This window comes from Rhinolophus hipposideros, assembly GCF_964194185.1.
Source record: "Rhinolophus hipposideros genome assembly, chromosome: 13".
Classification (NCBI taxonomy): Eukaryota; Metazoa; Chordata; class Mammalia; order Chiroptera; family Rhinolophidae; genus Rhinolophus; species Rhinolophus hipposideros.
In genome coordinates this window covers 21,115,090-21,136,606 of record NC_138059.1, presented here as the reverse complement: position 1 = coordinate 21,136,606, position 21,517 = coordinate 21,115,090, and the positions used below count along the sequence as shown (strand labels likewise).

Genomic DNA, 21,517 nt, shown 5'->3' with positions numbered 1-21,517 from the left:
ATTCATGGGAACACTTGTAGAAAGTATACAACAAGGTGAAGGATAATGAATTGTTTTACCTTTTAAATGATTAAACATTAACAACAAAAAAGCAAAAGAAAAAAAGCCTAAGGAGGAACTGAACATGATCAAGATTGAGTACTCGGTGTAATATCAATATAGTGTAAAATGATGATAAAAGCTAACAACGTAATGCTAAAACTCAATCAGATACGTGAAGAAGCGTCACCCAATAGAGTTCCTCCAAGTTCATTTAAAGTGAAAGAAACAAAACAAAACCTTACAGACTCCCAATACTGATTTAAATTATTCTAATGTTACTTAAATATGTTAAACATAAAAATAGTTATGTCCTTATGCTTTTAGCTGTAGATAATTATAATACCAAAGCAAGTTTACAAATACAGGAATAGAACCCCCAAACAATAAAATTAAAAATAGCAACATGTATCTAATGTGGCATAAGATTTTGTTTTCCTGGAATTAAATTACCCTTGGCAATGTGGATAAAGAGCCAGCTGCTGGAGTACAGGCTTTGGAGTTTGCTATGCCTTTAATTACACTATGCTGCATAATGATTCGATTCTCCCTCATCTTATCCTTCTCAGAACAGCTGAGAAATTGTCATCTGTATATTATAACATGACACCATGCATCCTTCCCTTAGTGGGAAAGAATTGTTTATGTTGTAAATCGGCCTCATTTCCTTCTCACTGGCTTGTTAGAACCTAGGTGTGCTTGCAGGGGCATGAAAACAAATGTATTAGATCATGCAGATGATCCAGAATGCAAATATATTTTTATCAGTTCAATTACTTATTAGAGAAAACAAACGGTTTTAAATTATGTACAGAATCATAGAGCTCTGACAATATGTTTTGGATGCCAGCTTGCAAAATACTGAAATACTGATTAAGAGTTCAGACTTTAACATTCAAAAATTTAGTTTTCAAAATTAAGCTCTATCTTCTGTCTCTAAAACTTTACCAAGTTACTTATTCTCTCTTAAGTCTCCATATTGTTATTACAATGCAAATAACAATGCCCTCCTCAGAGGGATTTTTTTTTTGGTGTGTGTGAGTGTGTGTGTGTGTGTGTGAATGTGTGTGTGTGTGGGAGAGAGAAAAAGAGATGAAAATATATAAAGATAATAAATACAGAGCATTAATAAAGTGCTGACATACAACAACAGCTCAATAAATTAAAGCTATCAATTGAATATTTTAAGTACAAATACTAATGGTGGCATCATGTCATATACACAGAAAACGAGTTTAGGATATTTATACTGTCCCCAATGTGACTATCCAGATGTAGAAAGGCATTTTTGTGTGAAAAGCCAGAGGACTCTTCCTAATTTTGGAGAATCACTTATGATTATTAAAATTATTTTAGCAACTTGCATAAACTGAGTTTTTGCTCAGTAAAATGTTACTTCAATTACCCTTTAAAATATACTAATAATTTATTGTTAAGTGCTCAACATTTGAGCAGGTGGTGAGAACCTTCTGCCATAGACATTATTGGGTTTATAGTGTATAATTTAAAGATTTGCTTTTATACGAAAAATAACTTGCTTTTGTTACATTTTAATATTTCAGTTGATTTAAAATGATATAAATGAGTTTCTACTTGGTGAAATAAAACCAGGATTTAAATGAGCATGGAAGAATTAAGGGAACATAACATTAAATTAGCACCTTTCTCATTTAATTGATCAGGGCTGAATATAAATTGTGGGGACCAGTGCAAGGTGGAAAGGCACTGCCCCTTGTTGAAAATGTGTTAAGAATTTCAAGAAACTAGTAGAGCACCCAACCACGCATGGGGCCATTCTTAGCATGGAGCCCTGTGCAGCTATGTGGGTTTCACACCCAGGAAGCCAACTTTACATTTACTCTTCACAACAACTTTGCAAGGTAAAACCTATTTTCTCCAGTTTAAAAGAGGAAGACAGCAAAGTGAGCTTTCTTGCTGACATCAAATAAAGAGTGTGTATCAGAGCCAGGAGTTACACTGGAATTTACACCTGTCATTGCCCATGGCGTAAAAGGGTAAACATTTCTTTTTTAGATTAAAATACTTTTCTAGTGTTACAGGAGGCACTATTGACAATTACCCCATACAACAGGTGCACGTTGAGACTATCCCAGATAAACAGGTATGCAAGGTCACTTTTTTCTTTATACCTTAAGCTGCACACACTATTTTAAAAATATTCTATTAAAAATTAAGAGGATTAGTTTATGTGGGCTGGGTTATATCATGGAGGTCAGGACACATTGACCCAATAGCTTTGACCCAATATATAATTTATAAATCTGTACTCTATTATATATAATGACTAATGTCCAGAATGATTATATCATGTTAAAGAATGTGATAACATTAAAAAAGAAAATATGTTTATAATGTTTTATTTATATACACAGGAAAATAAACAAATTTTGTTCTTTTTTTTTTTAATTGGGGTGACAATGTTTAGTAAAGTTACATAGGTTTCAAGTGCACAATTCTGTAATGTACCATCTATACTCAATAAGGGTTTTAATAAAATAAAATTATCTACTAACAGTAAGTTTAGGAGGAACTTATTTAGCCACAAAACCAAACTCTAGGAGCTAGGTGATTAATAAATAATTCATTTTTACATAGAATCTCATCCTTGATTTTATCTTTGATTTTAAAATATACCAAACGCTGGCTTCCCAGTACCCAATACATACAGCACTAACTTTGGCCTTATATAAGCTCTTTCTGTACTTGAACTACAGCAGTCTTGTTTGCCAACTGGAACTGAACAAGACCTAATGTTGAATTAACAGAAAATTTTGCACAGTTTGACCATATGCCCAAGTTGAGCAATGAACATGCCTCTATCTCTGTTGTGTAATAACCTGAGATAATATTTTCCAAAAGCAAATCTGCTCTTGAACTTTCTACCTAAAATATACTTACAATTCGCAAGTCATAGTCCATGGACTGTCACACAGGCCATTTATAGTCATTTATTATGTGAACCCAGCCTAATTTTCTAGCTTTTACCCACCATCATCTCCTGTGGTCCTTACAATTCAGCTATCCTGAACTACTGGTCCTTTGCTCCAGTATCACACTCTGGTCCTTTGCACATGCTGTTTTTTTCTGCTTGTAGCCCCACTTGTAGTCCCAAGGGATGTGATTTTAGGGCCCAAATAAAAAAGAAAATCACATGATATGGAACTTTCTGTTATGGTCCTTTCCAGCATCAAGTGGCAGTGATGGCAAATGAAATAAATGAAATAATGTCACATAGAAGTATCAGGGATAATTCTCGCAAAGGAAGTTATGACTGCAGTGTTCATGAATGTCCAAGAAAAATACCATAGCCCCGAATTTTCATTGTATATGACATGAATATGACCAAAAGTTTTCACAAAGCATACTTAAAAATGAAAAGATATGAATATTGCCAAACTGTGATTGAATATTCTCAAGGTATGTTAAAAATTAACTGGGGGGAAAAACCTATTAACAGATTAGCTAGGTCAAGAGAGAAAGATGGTTAGTTGGTCCTAGGAAGATACCAGTTATATAAAAGAACATCAACTACATTGAAAAGAGGAGTTTGAGTAAAGGAAGTCCTAGAGATCAAGCAAAAGGTGAACTGCAAAACAGCCATCATTTCTCAGCCATAGTGACATAGTATACAGCTGTCTCTAAACAAACATAAATCTGTGACTCAGTCCATCAGGGAATTGCTGGGGTTTTCAGACAGGTGCTGTAACAAATTTCATATATGAGTAACGTATGTATGGGGAACATGTGTCATAATAAAAATAAAGTTATTGGTTCATGGTAATATAAAACAATTAATATATTTGCTTAACAGGGTACCTTGGTAAAGAATAAATACTAAGATATTTAAAATGGCTAGAGGGAAATAATGGTATGCTCTAAACTGGAAAAACAAATTGATTTATTGAATAAATACTGGGCATGCGTGGTACAATGTTGAAACCCCATAGAACTTATTTTCCAGCAGAAAAGACATGTTACTATATAATCATTAAAATAAGCATATACAGTTGGCCCTCTGTATCCACTGGTTCCATATCCATACATTCAACCAACCTCTTATTGAAAATCCTTGGGGGGGAAGTTACATTGTTGCTGACTGACATGTGCTGTGTATGTAGTTAGGTCTATGATGGTTGAACCTGTATTGAACATGTACAGGGTTCATTTGATTTTTTTTCATTATTTCCTAAACAATACGGTATTATTATTGACGTAGCACTTACATTGTATTAAGTATTGTAAGTAAGTAATCTAGAGATGATTTAAAGTATATAAGAGGATGTGCATAGGTTATGTTCAAATACTACATCATTTTAATAGAAGAAACTTCAGCATCCATTGATTCTGGTTTCCAGAACCAATCCTCTGTGGATACCGAGGGAAGACTGTAGTTTATGAAAACATATATCTTGAAGCACTGACCTGTTCACAGTGAAGTCAAGACATCTCTGACGGACTGAAATTAGTAAATTAAGAGTGACGTGAGAAGACAGGTTGGGGGAAAGAATATTCTAAACAGGAGGAACATTTCTGAGAACATTATTGTGGGGGTGGAGGGAGTTGTGACACCTTCTGGGAATTGAAGAGACCCATTGTGGTAGAAGCTCGATTTGTGCAAGGTTGAGCTAGTGGTCCCTTGGGATGAGGGTTTCTGCTGTTGTTTATCTGGTATGGTAGGAAAAAACACGTGTTTTTCTTAGGTGTGTATGAGGAGGTGTCATAAGATGGAACAAGCTTGTTGTTCTTGTGGTGGGCAAATACTTCCATCTTTAAGGCTTAGAAAGTTGGTTGCAGAAGATGAAGAACAGAGAAGATTGAATGAGCTACATTCATGAATGTTTTTTTTGAGATTTTTGAGTCACATAACTATTGCTTCAGGGTTCAGAGGTTGCAATGTTTTCTAGAAGTGAGGTCAACACATTTTTCCTACCTTAATATGAGCCTAGCACCTATTTCCCTCATGCTTTGGTCTAGAATGAACTTTATATTCTTGATAACTAAAATCACTAACTTTTAAAGCCTAAGTTTATTAATGTGGATTTCCTACCAAATAATCAATGTTAAAATATTAATAGGTGATGATATGTATTTTCTCTGATATGAATGGGAGGTCATTTTTAAATCATAGGAATTAATAATATGAAAACATTACATAATATAGCAGAGTATTAGGGAAATATTTTTGAGGAAGAGGCTTTCAATACTCTTTATAGACTATAAATACTTTCTGCGCAATCCCTAATCCACATACTGTTTATGATGCCTTTATTTTGTGAAAAAGAAATCCTGTTCATAGAACATAATTTTATTTAAACCAATAGATTAAGAAATATATTTCAGTTACCAATATGAAACTCTTTGCTGAGTTGAAAATAATAATGTTGATAAATGTGGCCTTAGTTGGATTGGAATAGAGAAGATATGTATACTGGAATCTAGTGATAAGAGTCATTGCTACAGTGAGGAATGCACGGGAGTCGAAATATTCACTGAATTTCAATTTTTTTCTCACTTGATGAAAAACAGCCCAGCCCATGCCATGCATCATTAATCTCCATTACAGGTGTAAGAAAATCTGGTAGCATCTATTGTTTACATATAGTCATATATTTTCAGATAAACTGGTAAAAGTCTTTCCAGTAATTTGCCTGGAAAATTTGAAAAATGTCTATAATCAGTGAAGTTTGCAGTTATTTTTAAGAATTTGCATTTCAATTGAATCTCTTCTTTTACGCTATGCTGACAGCACCACAGGTTATTTTAAAATTGTTTTATAAAACAGTTAAAATAAACTTGACTTGGATTATTCAAAAAACTTAAAACAATTTTCAAACCTAAACATATGGTATGCTAAGTCAAGTAAGGTGTAGCATTAAATAGAAATATATTTTCTGTAAGTTTAATTATTACCAGTGGAAAACGATGATAATATGTGACAGTGTTCATACAGGAAGCAGGGGTGGATGCAGACTGTCAAAAGCACATCAACCATTTCTATCACATATGTGAAGTTACCTATCTTTTTCAGTAATTTTTTTCAGCCAATTGAGCCCGTTATGTTTCAAATCTAATTTCTGTTGTATTTCATCAAATTGAGAGACCACTGATTGTAAGAGGCATCATTACTTTATCTGTTTCCAAGAAAGCAACAATGTTGACAGTAATCTACAATAGCCGTTGAGTGTGAGATATATACCAATTTCAGAGATGGTAACATTTTTTGAAAGCATCATCTAAAAATTCACAAAATTGATAAAATGTGTTAAGATTGAATATATTTAGAAGACATTCTAATATGCTTTTATTACTTGGCAGTATTAATAACACACTGTTCTTTAGAAACTTTTTGTCTTTTTCTTTTTTTTTTTTTTTCTTGATTAGGTACTTGAACAATGGTTGGATTCTCAGAAGTGGGTGGAAATTAAAGGATAAAGAGGTATATTACTTTCTTTACTCCACTATTGAAAATATGAGAATTCATTAGTATTACTTTGTATAAAGTCTGTTTTTTTTCTTCCTTTTGTTGTTAGACAACACTGATACTTAATTGACTGTCTCCATCCAGCTCTCCAAAACAATGCATGCATGCATCCAAGTGAAAACTAGTTCTTATTAAAGTTACTTACAAATTAAGCATTTTTTAAAACTTTTTCTAACTGGAAGAATTTAGTTTGGGATTTATTTTTCTCCTTAAAAATTCATTTTAATACATTTTCTATATTAATTATTTACCATGAAAACTCATGGTAGTCATTATTGCCATACAGAACTATTCTTCTGTGAACTGTAGTCATAATTGGAGAGAATAAGTTCCAAACATTTTTTTAATCAAATATGAATTTTTTTTGTCAAAAACCACGATCATTTTCCTGTTACTTGACATTGTCCTATCATGCTTCCTTCCTTCCATAAACAGCTATTGAGGATCTACTATGCTAAGTTTATTTACTCATTAAAAATACTAACAATATAGCACCTATGGATACACCTATGTTAGCTACTACGTTAAATCTTAAAACTAAGGTTCTTGTCCTTATGTAATATGTAATCTAGAAGAGAGACAAACATGGAAACTGATGTGTGCACCAATGTGTAATCTGTAGTGTGATACAATTTTGTGCAATTACCTGAGATGGCAAAAATAAGGAAATAATGCACTTTAGAAGAGCAGTAAGATAATGTCAGGGAAGATTTCATGGCATAGGTTTTCCTTGACCTGAGTCAAAGAAGTGGATCCATAGGTATTCAAAATGTACAAGGAAGAAATTCCAGGCAAAGGGGACTGCTAGAATGAAATGATGAATGAGTAAACAAGATTGACATGATTAGAAGAACCAATATCTCATAAACTATTCTAAGAATTTCAGACTTTATTGTGCAGGCATTGAAGATCCATTGAAGAGTTCTAAGACGAGAAAAAGATGAACAGATTTGGGAAACCCATTAGGGTGGCTCAGTAGTGAACGGATAATAGCCCTGGGTTCCTAGGGGGAGGAAAACCTAGAGAAAATCATTGCAGTGTGTCAAACAGGAGATGGTGAGAGATTGAATTAAAGTGATGGAGAAAGAGGAGATTGAAAATAAAAGTTTTAGGACGTGGAAACTAGTTGGATGTGGGTTGGGGGAAAGAGAGGGAAAGGTAGAGAAGACATGAAGAGGAGTGGCTTTGAGTATGTTGATGAACTTGTTTTTGCACATGTTGAATTTAGGATGCCCGTGGGATATCAGCTAGACATATGTGTAGTCATAGAATTGCTATTTCAAGCAACAGGCAAAGGATTTATCCAGAGAACGTATGGAATGAGAAGAAAAGCAAATGAAGACCAGAATTCATGGAGGATTAGAATTTAAGTGGGAGGTAAAAGGAGCATTCAAAGAAAGTGGTATCATGGAAGAGTAGGGAGGAAAAGGTTTCAAGAAAATAATTGTCAGTAGTGTTATATGTCAGAGAGAGTTCAATTAAGATGAATACTAAGAATTCACAGCTTTGGGTAATAAGAGGATGGGAAGAAAGAAAATAAGCCAATGTCTTTCATAATATAGGCTGCAAAGGCAGGTAGAGTGATACAAAGATAGCCAAGAGTGACAGGTTTGAAGCAAGGGTATTTTTGTCGACATTCATGGTTGATTGATTGCTCAATTTATTCACATTGATTAGTTGTGAATTTTAAAATATTTGAAGGTATTTCTATTATAATAGGACAAAGATGGAGGCTAAGCAGGATTTTCAAAATCCAAAGCTTTTTCTTTAAGATCAGGAGCAAGACAAGAATGTCCACTTACACCACTTTCATTCAACATAGTACTGGAAGTCCTAGCCACAGCGATTGGACAAGAAAAAGAAATAAAATGCATCCAAGTTGTAAAGGAAGTAGTTAAATTATTATTAGTTGCAGATAACATGATATTATATATAGAAACACCTAAGTAATCCCCCCCAAAATGATTAGAACTAATATATAAGATCAAATATAGCAGCATACAAAATCAATATTCAGAAATCAGTTGCATTTTTATATACCAAGAACCTTCAGGAAGAGAAAACAAGAAAACAATCCCATTTACAATTGAATCAAAAATAACATACCTAGGAATAAATTTAACCAAGGAAATAAAGGACCTGTACTCAGAACACTATAAGACACTGAAGAAATTGAAGATACTAATAAATGGAAACATATATTGTGCTCACGGAGAGGAAGAATTAACATCATTAAAATATCCATAGTACTCAAAGAAATAGACAGATTCAATGCAATCCCTAATAAAATATCAATGGCATTTTTTCACAGAATTATAATCCTAAAATTTGTATGGTACCACAAAAAAATCAAAAAACAACAACAAAAAAGAAACCAAAACAAATAGCCAAAGCAATCTTGAGAAAGAAGAATAAAGTTGAAGTTATCATATTACCTGATATCAAACTATACTGCAAGGCTATAATAATCAGAACATCATGACACTGGCATAGAAACAGACACATAGGTCAATGGGACAGAACAGATAGCCCAGAAATAAATCCATGCTTATATGGCCAATTAATCTATGACAAAACAGGCAAGAATAGGCAATGGGATAAAGATGGTCTCTTTATAAATAGTGTTGGTAAACTGGACAGGTACATGCAAAAAAATGAAACTAGACCACTTTCTTTCATCATATACAAGAATAAACTCAAAATGGGTTAAATACGTCAATGTAAGACCTGTAACCAATAAACTAGAAAAAAATCATCAGCAGTAAATTCTTTTATATCACTCTTTGCAATACTTTTTTGGATGTGTTTCCTCAGGCAAAGAAAACAAAAGAAAAAAATAATAAATGGGACTACATCAAACTAAAAAGCTTTTGCACAGCAAAGGAAACCATCAACAAAACAAAAAGACAACCTACTGAATGGGAGAAGATATTTGCCAATAATACATCTGATAAGTGGTTAATATCCAAAATGTATAAGGGAATCATACAACTTAACACACACACACACACACACACACACACACACACACACACACACACACACACCTGATTTAAAAAAGAAAAAAAATGGGCAGAGGACCTAAATAGACATTTCTCCAAAGAGGATACACAGATGGCCAATAGATATGAAAAGATGCACAACATTACTAATCATCAGGGAAATGAAAATTAAAAACACAATGAGATATTACCTCACACCTGTCAGAATGGCCATCATGCATAAATCCACAAACAACTAGTGTTTGTGAGGATGTAGAGGAAAGGGAACCCTTGTGCACTATTGGTGGGATTGTAAATTGGTTGCAGCCACTATGGAAAACAGTATGGAGGTTTCTCAAAAAATTTTTAAAAAACTAGATGACCCAGCAATTCTATTCCAGAGTATTCATCCAAAGAAATTGAAAACACTAATATGAAAAGACATATACACCTCTATTTTATTGCAGTATTATTCACAATAGTCAAGATATGGAAGCAACCTAAGTGTCCATCGATAGACAAATCAATAAAAAGACTTGATACGTATAGAAAAATGGAATATTACTCAGCCATAGAAAGAGAATGAAATCTTGCCATTTGTGACAACATGGATGGACCTAGAGGGTATTATGCCAAGTAAAATAAGTCAGACAGAGACAGAGAGGTACCATATAATTTCAGTTACAGGTGGAATCTAAAAAACAAAATAAATGAACAACAAAAGATAAACAAACTCATAGATACAAAGAACAAATTGATGGTGGATAGATGAGGGGGTTGGGGAGATGAGTGAAAAAGGTGAAAAGGATTAATTTTACAAATTGCCATTTATAAAAATAGTCATGGGGAGGCAAAGTAAAGCATAAGGAATATACCATGTTTCCCCGGAAATAAGACCTAGCCAGACCATCAGCTCTAATGAGTCTTTTGGAGCAAAAATTAATATAAGACCTGGTCTTATTTTAATATAATATAAGACTGGGTCTAATATAATATAACATAATATAACGTGACATAACATAACATAACATAACATAACATAACATAACATAACATAACATATAAAATAAAATATTGGGTCTTATATTAATTTTTGCTCCAAAAGACACATTAGAACTGATGGTCTGGCTAGGTCTTATTTTCGGGGAAACATGGTAGTCAATAATTTGATACTTCCTGTGTATATTGTCAGATGGGTACTAGATCTATCAAAGTGATCATGCAGTCACAAGATATATAAATGTCTAATCACTATCTTGTAGACCTGAAATGAATATAATATTGTATGTCAACTATAATTGAAAACTAAACTTAAAAAAATCTATGACCCCCAAATCTGTATTTCCAATCTAGTTCTCTTTATCCAGCTCCAGATTTATATATCCCTCTGTGCACCACATATCATTACATGTCCACATGACAAGCAGATGAAATTCCCAAGCAGAAGGTATTTACTTGATCTTCCCAGTCCAGCTTTCCGTGTCCTCTTTGTTCCCTATCTCAGTGAATAGCAGCCAAATAGCGTGTCAATACTTTAATACCGCAAAGGTATTTTTTTCTTCATACTGGGCTTTTGTTGAAGCCATTGCCCATCAATATAATATTATCTCTCCCATTCACACACATCCTACCCCCAACCCTCATGTAACTAATCCCTATTCATCCCTTTGTCTCAATTAGAGATCATCACCTCTGGGAAGCCTCTCCTGTTTCAGATAATTCATAATACTCTATTAAAAATGCCTGTTTACCTGTTCCTATATTCTTTAGACAGTTCTCTAAAGTCAGGGAACGTATCACTGACCTGGGATATTATATTCTAATTGCCCAACAGAGTGCTCCGCCCAGAGTAGATTTTATTAATTGGATACTCAGTAAATTTGTATTAGTTAAAATAATCCATTAGAGTATTAATCTTAAATTAGGTTTTATATTCTTCTCAAACAAGGTACAAACTTTAAAATATGTATTTTGAAAGGTCAATTGTTACTTTTAACCACAGTAAATGTGAATGGAGATGTTTCCCTCTTTACATTTTTAATTATCCCATTCTCTAATGGATAAATTTAGGAAATAAATTAACTCAACAGCTCTAATTTTTATGCTTAACCATGAGAATAACAGTAGAATATTTCAGAAACTTTAACATAAGAATCTGAAAATGAATTAGCAGGCATGTGTAAAAGGTAACACTTGTGTACTAAATTGGTTCTTAAGAGGTTTTTGAAACACTCAAATTCCAATCTCTGTGACAGTACCTAACAAGTATACAGGAAATAAGATTTAAACTACAAATATTTTAAATTTCTAACTTGGTATAGCTCTTAGTTTGAAATAGAATATTTTAGAAGGAAATGGTTAACTGTAAATTTGAAAATGAAATTCTAAAACAAATAATTTAACTGCCCATGTAACAGATAAACCAGCGGTCTGTAATGGAAGCATTAGGTTCGCTCTAAACTGTTTGTTGCTGTGTGTATGTACGCATGTTGGGAGGAGGCAGTGTCTGGGGCTGATGAGGGGGTGAGGGTCGGGTGGGATTGGAAGCTCCATCATGGCATAGAGGAAATATCCTTCAAGACTTCAAAACTGTTTCTTTTATTTTGCCTAGACTCTTATGTCACCAAGCAACCTTTTAATTACTGATTTGGTATCCATGGAAACCTGATTTCAGGAAACATGATGATTATAATTATTGTGATCACTGGAATAAAATATATCCCTCTTCCAGTAAATATATTTATATAATCAATTTTGCATGGCATGTGTAAATCCACTGAGAGGGCTTCACAAAATTGAGTTCACATCCTTCAGTCTGGTTCTGAATTGGGGAGCCTCACCATGTAAATGCTATCCTTTCAGGCTTCATACAATGATCATGCAAGTCGTCCCTTCACATGACCACTCTGTACATAAAGAGAGTGGCTTTTGGACTCAGACTGTCCTGGCTTCAAAGTCCAGCTTTGCCACTTACAAGCCAAGTGACTTTTGGCAACTTACTTAAACTTCTGTCTCAGTTTCTTTATCAGTGAATTAAGTAAAAGCTGTGTTATACTACCGTGTTTCCCCAAAAGTAAGACCTAGCCAGACCATGAGCTCTAACGCATCTTTTGGAACAAAAGTTAATATAAGACCCGATATTATATTATTATATTATATTATATTATATTATATTACATTATATTATATTATATTATATTACATTATATTATATTAGACCAGGTCTTATAGTAAAATAAGACCCAGTTATATACATATATGTGTGTGTGTGTGTGTGTGTGTGTGTGTATATATATATATATATGACCCAGTCATTCATATATATATATATATATATATATATATATATATATATGTATATGTATATATGTATGTATGTATATATATATATACACACACATATATATATATATATATATATATATATATATATATATATATGTAAAATAAGACCAGGTCTTATATTAATTTTTGCTTCAAAAGACGCATCAGAGCTGATGGTCTGGCTAGGTATTATTTGTGGGGAAACACGGTAGTTAGAATTAGAAATTGTAAATTTTAATTCTCTAGAACCAGGCTCTGTATAAAGTCATTACCCAATAAAATACAAGTGGTAGCAGCAGAAGTAGTTCCAGTAGTACTAGTAATAGCCATCATGGTAGTAATGCTGCCTTTCTCTAATTGCAGTCCCAAATTTGTGCAAATATTACCTATAGTATATTGTGTAATCAGAATTATAGACTACATAGCACTCATTGGTCGGACCAGAATGTAATGCAAATTGGGCTGTATTGATAATTAATTGGAATTTAAAAATTGAATAAAAACTGAAAATAGCCCTTTAGAGCCTAATATTATACTGAATTATACTGAATTAATCTGCTAATTGTCATATATATATATATGACAATTTATATATATATAAAATCTCAATTAAAGGGATAAGGCTACAACACAAAAACTAAATTTAGCTATATATTTTTTTCCAATTAAAGGCTTTCTAACTTATGTAGAAAATTACTTAATGTCTTAATTAAGTCTTACTTAATGTCTTAATGTCTTAAATTTCTTTAAAAGACCAAAAACACATTTTATGCTAAAATAATATTACCCAAATGTGAGATTTTTATGTTGTCGTTTGAGAATTGACAGGTTATTATTTGAAGAGCTGCATTTAAGCTTTGTAGAGCATAAAATTCAGGTAAAACTTCAAAGCATGCTACTCTATAAAATACATTACAAATATGTGATTTATTAATAATTTGGATGACCACAATTTTTATCACTTTAAAGTTCTCTTGAATTATATGTTTTGACTTTTCAAAAAATATTGTGCATTGTAAAGACCCACAACAAATTAAACTTCAAAAAAAAAAAGTATAGCCTGAACAAATTTTAAGCTGAAATTAAAAGTAGTAAAACCTTTTTTATCATGCAAAATGTAGCATACCGGATGCTATCATAAAACACATGAACTTGAACTGTCCCAACCCATACTAGATGGAATTAATTTAAGAGCTTTGAACCATGACAGTATATAGTATTTAACAAAAGGTGAACAAATATAGGTTTATATTCCTAAGAGTTAACCTGCCAATAAAACCTAAATACATCTCCTTAAGTGTCTTTTTAAATGCTCAAAAAAGTAGCTGTAAAATTACTGAACCTGCAAATTTTAATTGCAAGTTTGTTGATCTTTTCAGATAGTTAAGATAACATGGTAACAGGTACCTAGAAGCTTGCAGAAAAATACCTGCACCCGAAGCAAAAAGGTTCAGATAAAAGATTTTTATAATCCCTTTGGACAAGATACAGAATATGTCTGTCATAAAATGTAACTAATAATGTAACTACTATTTACAAAATCTATAATAGGTTGTCACCAAATGCGGCTCTTAAAGAAAGACAAAATTGTAACCTATGCACTATGAGCTGTATGAGAAAAAGTGATGGAATTCTGGGGCAGTCTGTTGGCATATATCTGTTGCCCCTAGGGACATTGGAGTTACTTACTATAAACAAAGTATAAAAGGAACAGTGAAAATATTATGTTATATAAATCTGCATATGTGAATATTTATGTGAAATAAGTATCAGTTTTATTTTTACTGTAATGCATTATCAACTTATTATCTCTGGAATAAAGAAAGAAAAAAATCCCATTCTCCCCTTAATTTTGAGAAGTAGACATTTCCACAAAGAGTGACCATGGACCTTTTACGAGCCACCATTGAAATGGTAATGTTTGGGAACATCATATATTAACCTGAAGCACAATATAACACAGTAATTAAATGTGAGCCTAGAGTTGGAATACTTGAGTTCTTATCTGGGCTCTACCTAGGTGATGTCAAGCAAGTTACTTAATCTCATGTATCTGTATCTACGAAATGAGGATATAGTACCGACTTCTGTGCTCTCATGAAGATTAAATAAGTTAGTACGTGCAATGGATTTGGAATAGAGCCATGTACCCAGTATACATTCAACAAATGATATCTATTATTGTGTCATTTTATTCTCATGTATAATGTGGGTATTTTTTAGATGTCTTGTTCCTATTTTAAAGATATTGAAATATACATCAACATACATAGCTTGAAAATACCTGTGTTACATATATTGTTCTCTTCCCACTACACAGAATTCCTACCCTGTAAGATAAGTAAACTGCAGGCATTTATTGATGGCTTGCATTCAGAACACTGTTCTAATGGCTGATGTCATTATCAAGTGGTCGATCAATCCCTCAGTAACAGTGTGATGGCTAGAAAAGCCACAAAGGTCACTACTGCAGATGATAGATTGGCTCATCATTCCTCCATAGATTTTGCTGGTAAGGTGATAGCAAGTCCAAATGGATTCAGTTTATTAGTCATACACACAGAAACACAAAATCAGCATGCCTTCTCCCTGTATCCCTTTTCCCACAGGATGATAACAAACCAAAGAAGTACAACGACAGATGGCATGGGTTTTAGGTCACTATGCCATTGAGGAGGTAACTCTAAATTATAGCCAAGCAGTTTTAAAGGCTTACAGAGAAGCTTGCAAATGCACCCTAAGGGGGGAGCCGCAAAAAATCCTGTGCTGAACTGAAACTGGGGAGATGAATGAGAAACAGCCTGCTGGCAGCACTTCATCAGGCTGTTTATCAATCTCTTATTCCAGAAGAAACCCCAGGACATTCTACTGAGAGTGAAGTCAGACTGCAGACAAGCCTCACATACATGCCTTACATGGAAATATGCAAGGTCAACAAGGCACTCACTATACAGTGTAGTAGTTTCTTTAGAGGCTTGTTTTCCTTGAAAAATTTGAGAGTGATACATGTATAAAATCTTCATAACAAAATAATATAGATTATACGTACTTAGAGGAGTAGATTAACATTAATGTATATGAACTTAATTTTCCATGTTCCAGCACAAAGAGAAAATAACATTGAGTTAGAATTTGTTTCTTATTCAGGCAAAATATTAACACCTATGCTATAGTGGAAGCCAGGTTATTTCATTTTTTTTTTCACATTAAAAAAATAAAATTACCATTTCCTAAAACATGCATACTTCTGGCCCAATCCATTATTAAAACAGAGTAGGGAAAAGAATGAATTAGTGTTTAAAGCACAAGTAAAGTCGTTTGCAATTTGGGGTAGATTACATGTAAATATGCCTAAAAGAAAACAACCTGCAATAGCTGAAAAATATTCGGGCTCATCAGTAAATCTCACAGCAGTTTCAATTCTGTATTTATCTCACTGAATAAAGGGTCTCTTTTCTGCTGTTTAAAAGAACACATTTTACATTGAACCTTGGAGGTCAAAAGTTAAAAATTTCAGATTATGTTAAAACACAAATTCCGTGGCCAGGAAAGATGTAGGTAACCTGTCCTTTTTTTTTGAATTTATAAGTCAAATCCTAGGACTATTGCCCTGACCAGCTGATTTCAAGGGCTGAGATTTTTCCTATTTATTCAAAACCTTCAAAATAAAATGAATGATGCATGGGGCATGAGTTCACTGAGAAACTTAAGTGTGTATATGTGCTTATCAGTCTCTTTCTGTGCCTTCAACTCAGACTATTTAGGTGTACAGAGAACTTTCACCTTTCCTTTCCTTCAGCATCCATGTTGGCAGCTATAGGTGCGGTTGAATAGGACCACTCCTTTTACCTTTTTTGCATCTTTGTATGTACGTAGGAGCAGAAGAAATTCCTGAAAGAAAAGGTAATGCAACCTGATATCCATTTGCTGTCTATTTTAACTCTGCCTTTGAAGGCTGACACATAACAATGTATCTGATAAACTGGGTGGGCCTAGTTGAGGACAAATTTCAGGGGGAATATCTGAATAAAAACCTACAGGTGGTTAGGGGGAGACAGGACCCGCAGACAAGAGGCCTGAGGTGGGTGCTGGCTTGTGGTACTCCCCACTGCTGGAGCTGCTGAAACCCATCTGGCCGCAGCTACTTGGGAGCTCTGGGTTCCTCTTCCATGAAGTAGTTGTGAATCTGGAGTGCCTTATTACCAAATAGCTCTAACATGGAGGGTTCTGCCGGATTATCTGTAAAATACTCCTGGCTGAGTTTTACACAAAGGTAAGCGTTGTCTTCCCTCCCAAAGAAGAGGGTTTAGCAGGAACAAATGGTTCAGCTTTGTTTTTAAAGACATTGGCTTTGACTGCCCCTCCAACCCACCCCAAACCAGTTTAATTATCTACAGTTAAATGTAGATTGTGAGAACTTTACTGCAAATTATTCATAGTCACCTATGTAAAAATAACTAGCAAACACAGAATACAACATAGTCTTTGATTTTACAGTATGCTTTCCCACATAATTTCCTCTCCCAATAACTTTATCCCCATTTCAATTGCAAGTTAATTGAGGTCAGAGTACTAAGTGACTTGTTACATCGCTCTTAAGTAGTAAGTCAGGACTTAAATCCAGATCCTCTGATTTAAAATTCCAAAGTCTTTCTACTATGCCAATTATTTATAAGCAGGATGGCATGAAGTGATTAAATATCAGTAACTTAGGAAAGCAGCCAATGCATAGTCAGGTGTGATAACAAAAGGAAGACAGACCTTCTAAAAGAAAGAGTTAACACCAATGAGGAAAGTGCTCTGGATAAAGATGGAAGAGTCCTCTCGGTTTAAAAAAAAAAAGAAAAATCAGAAAAGTGATACTTTTTTCCTGCTTAACATCATGGCGTACAGTAAGATTCAAACTAGGAAATAATAGTTGTTAAAAGCAGAAGACTTTCACATTGTAGAAGAATTACCCAGGAGACCTGCATTTCTTATAGCTCTCAAGTTAACTCGAGTTGAGAAATAGCAATTAGGAACAGAAATAAAAATAGAATGAAGAATAGATATATGGTTATTAAGCTCTAGTCAAGACAGAACACTTATATTTTAAGAATTGGTATTGTGTCTTTGCAAAAAGGAGAAATTGCAGCTTTTCTGCAATGAAGATGCCAGCAGGAATCATTCCCACCTGTTTTACCGATGGGTTGAAGTTTTAGGTCTCCTCACATGCACAGGTTCCTTCCAAGGGTCTAACCTTACATTCATAATTTTGAGTTGTTTTTCTTAGAAAGGCTTCCCAAATTCTTTGCACTTTAAGGACTACAAAACCTAGATTGTTCTCCGAAGGCTACTAGTCAATCTGGACCACCACAGAGTATACACACTGGTGATTGGAATGCGCAACAAAGAAAAGGGACGAAAAAGAAAGTTGGAGACCCATACAAGAATAAAGGCAATAACTAAAGTTACTACTTGCTAAAGATTTTATCAGTATCCTCAAGAGGAGTATTAATACTGAACCATTCTGTTAATTACACCATCATATACTACAGGATATATCCATGGTTAAGTCAATGCTTACAACTAGTTTTTCTGGGGCTCGGTTCCTTTCAAATTTATTATTCGTATCTCTTTTTGGTTAGGATAATCTTTATATAAAAAGGCAGCTGAATCAAAGTGATTCACAGGCCCTGGAATCAGACTGAGAGCTATGATTTCTGATCTTTCACTTATTGACTGCATGATATTTTATTTAACCTCCCTGATTCAGAAACCTTCAGTTTCTGAATCTATAAAGTGAAGATTATAATGGTGCCTGCATAGAAAGGCTGAGGATGACATATATGTAAAATCTTAGATCGATGGCTGGTCTTTTATTATGTGCTCAGCAGCTGCTTTTATTCATGTCATCGCTTTCTCTGCCATCTTCTCAAGAAGTGGTTCTTTTCCCTCCCATATGCCACTTCCTACTTGGCCTGGAGGTGGGGTAGTATTGCTATTACTCACCTTTGCTTATTCCTTCCCTCATTCTAGGCTTTAAATCATATTTTACTGGACTGTACGTCTCTTGTTGCAGACACCTATCACCTCCTATGTGTCTTGACTAAATTTGAACTCCGGGCTCATTGTCTCTCTCGAAACATAACTTCTATCCTACTTCTTGGTGCTTTCCATATTTCCTAATCCATTCACTCCCCCACTCTTTTATGACTATTCACACCTTCACTTCTCTTTTCAAAGATCTAATGTCTCCTCCTCCATCCTCCTCTCAGCTAATGATCTTGTTTCCTACATCACAGAGAAAGGAACTTCTTACAAGTTTCTACTAGCACAGCACCCCATTATCCCACCTACTGGTCTGTGCCCACATTCGCTGCTTTTCTCCTGTGATCCATTACATTTGGTGAACATATGTGTTCCTAAGGTTTGTACATTGCAGACCCTCTCTGCTTCTATATCACTATTGCTTACACAATGGCATCCCGGTGTTCATTTGTCATCAATTTCTCCTTACTGGATCATTTTCCTTAGCATATATACATGGTGTATGTGTCTCCTATCTTATGAAAAAAAATTAAAAAATAAAAAAATGAAAAACAAACTAACAAACAAAAACTCCTTCAATCACGTGGTCCAACAGCACCCATAATAGTGGGGCATCTAGATTTTATATAACACCTAATTATGTATAAGCATCACCCATGAAGGAATGCGGTTAAAAAAAAGAAAAGAAAAAAATGCTTACTCAGAAACTAAACAAGTCTTTAGACCTAACTTGCTATTTACATGACAAACAGAAAGGGGGTGGGGGTGGGTCAGGAGTGGGAGAGTGGAACTGATTAAGTTAAATGACCCAACAAGAAAACAATCAGAAAAATCCAGAATATGAAATAACAACTGGCCCAGTCTCTTCAAAAAATCATGTTATAGGAAAAGAGAGAGAGAGAAAGAACGAGAGAGACTAAAGAATCATAACTAACTATAAGCCTGAAAATTGATTTGGATCCTAATTTGGAAAACAAACAAAAGCTACAAAAGACTTTTGAGGGGAAATTGAGGGGAATTTGAATATAGACTGGATGTTAAATGATTCTAAGTGTGGTAATGGTGTTACATTTATGTAGGAGAATGGCATTATTTTTGAAATGCTTATCAAAATATTCTGCGGTGAAATAGCTGAAGTTTGCAATGTACTTTCAAAGGTTGCCGAAAAATAATATAAAAACAAATATGGCAAGATTTCAAGAATTGTTAAACCTTCATGGTACCTATAGGAACATCCTATTATTTTGTCTTTGAAGCATATTTAAAAATTTTTATCATAAAAAGTTGGAGGGATGTTGCCATGCAGCAGCCTACCCATCTGTCTCCTAGTACCTGCACCTAAAGAGTCTGTGATATGGATCCTTTCAGGGACTTTGCTTTACCTTTGTGCTTGCACCTTACGTCTTTCTGTTTGGCCCCAGAAAGATGGCTGGTCAGCCAATGACAGGTATGATTCCTCACGAAGGGGACAACCCAAGCCAGGTGGAGCCAAGTAGGGACCAACACGAGAACCCATGGGGTTGATAGAGGTGGGCACAGCCCCCCACCTTCTCCTGGCTAAGGAAAGCCTCTGCCTCTGTGGCTGCATTCCTTTCCACAACCTGCAGGGAAGTGATTCAATGGTGTGCTCTCCATCTATTCATATGCATGTAGGTTTTGTCCCTTGGGGAAGTACTTATCCTGAGACTTAAGGTTCTGCTGCCTGCTGGCAAGGGTGATTGGCTTGAATCAGTTTCCTATTATGATGTATGGGATTCACAGATCTTGAGATTGACAAGTTTTATCTCCTTTACTTCCCCACCTAACTAATAAAAGCTATGCGTAGGCCCAATTCGGGGCTCAGTCCTTGAAGCTGCAGTCCCTTGGCCCCACTTGCACTCTATTCTTGGCTACTGTGTTTCTTAACCCTGCACCGCCCTCCTCGCTCCCCACAACCCTGGTCGCACGGGACCTGACAGGGGGATACTCTCTTCATCTAACATTCCCATTCAGCTACCACTTCATTACACAGGTCTTCTTTCCAGCAATACTCCTCAAAACAGTAGTCTAGATTCACTCTGAAATTCTCCTATTTTTCTCAAACTTTCACCCTGTCACTACACTGAAACATCATTTGTCAAGTTCACCAATGACTTCCACATTGCTATGTATATTAACACCCCTCACCTTAACCTGTCTAAAGCTTTTGGGGTAGGTATCACCCTCTTTTCCTCCAAACTCTTTCTTCATTTAGCCTCTATGTCATCAGTCTCTACTTGTTTGTCTCCTATGTTCCATACTCCTCAGTCTCCTTTGCTGGCTTTTTTATCTCCCGTATCTCTAAACATTGGCGAGGCCCAGGGCTTGGCTTTTTCTCAGTCTCCACTTACTCCCTTGCTTATCTCGTCCAATCTGATGGCTTTTAATAGTATCTATTTGCTGAAAATCTGTAATTTTTTTCTCAGCCTGGACCTCTCCCATGAATTACAGATTGTGTATTCAGTTGGACTCCTCCTCTGTCTGGAGCTGGATTTCATGCCACAGGAGTAGCGAGTATTTCTTCTTATTCTCTCTCGGTGATATACTCAGGAGGAGGTTGGTTCTTGGAATGGCCTGAGGTCTGGTTATGCCATGAAAGCACTGGAGAAGCATAAATAAGAGG

The 21,517-nt window shown here is 34.7% G+C and overlaps 1 protein-coding gene across 5 annotated transcripts in view; it reads right to left on the bottom strand.

The window, feature by feature from the left end:
- The window catches only part of CSMD3 (CUB and Sushi multiple domains 3), a 1,140,077-nt gene that overhangs the window by 330,128 nt on the left and 788,432 nt on the right, over positions 1–21,517 (bottom strand). The window lies entirely within an intron of this gene.